Consider the following 1,081-nt stretch of genomic DNA (forward strand, 5'->3'; position numbering starts at 1 on the left):
TAGTTTTTGGCCCATGGTAGGACTGGAAATTTTCGAGAGCACTATGTGGGCTCTGGTACGAATCTCCCCGAGAGAAAAAAAAGAAAATCTTTTAGTAGAGCTCTGTGGTCCTTAATGCACAGTTAAGAAAAAAAAAAAAAAAGGCAAGATGCCCGAATTTGGCTTAATACAGTCCCTTTGGCTCTTGCAGTCCCTGAAAAAAAATAAAAAAATAAAAAATATCAGGTCTTGTGCCCTGCAGGACAGGAATCTGTTGCAAGGTAGAGCTGAGTAAATTTTTAAGACTAAACTTTCAAATCTTAATCCTTTGGCAGGTAAATCAGTTGGTTTATATGTACGCAATATTGCACATCTAGCCATTTACCTGAAGTTTAGATTTAATTGGACACCAAAGTTGGATTGTTTTCTGTGCAGATACATTGTTGTAATGTAAGTGTGCAGGTAACTTTTGGCCACATTGAAGATCCCTGAGTGAATGTTTTCCAATCTTGCGCTCACAGTATGCCTGGTATTTTGGTTATGAAATGACTGTGGCATTATGGCATCCTGTTAACTATAGATTGATGATTATTTTTTTAACCATTCATGCCTCTAGGAATTAAATTGAGAATACCATTTGCATGAATTTTTACTCACAGCAAACCTTACAATCTGTCACGTTTGTCATAACAAAGACAAAATCACATACATTTACCATAATGCCAATATTGTGATTCACAAAACAATTGGGTGCTTTATTATTTCAGCCACTTGCAGGATGCAAACCAATCACCTTTACAATACAGGAATTTAGATGCATTAAAGTACCAGGATGTTTTTTAAAACAATATATTCTTTTACCTTTTATGTATTTTGTTCTAACAAAAAAAAAAGTTTAAAATATTACCTTAAAAAATGCAGTGCACAACATTTCTAAATCTGCCTTCACTTTTATAAGCAGGTTCATTAACAATGTGCAAACAACACAGTTTGACTCTGGCATTTTATTTTAATTGAAGTCAAGTGGGTCCACTGAGGGCACAAAGTACCTTCTGTGCTGTAAACATCAAGCAACTTTCACAAAATGGGACGCTCAACAGCA

Source organism: Pyxicephalus adspersus, chromosome 1, assembly GCF_032062135.1.
Source record: "Pyxicephalus adspersus chromosome 1, UCB_Pads_2.0, whole genome shotgun sequence".
NCBI lineage: Eukaryota > Metazoa > Chordata > Amphibia > Anura > Pyxicephalidae > Pyxicephalus > Pyxicephalus adspersus.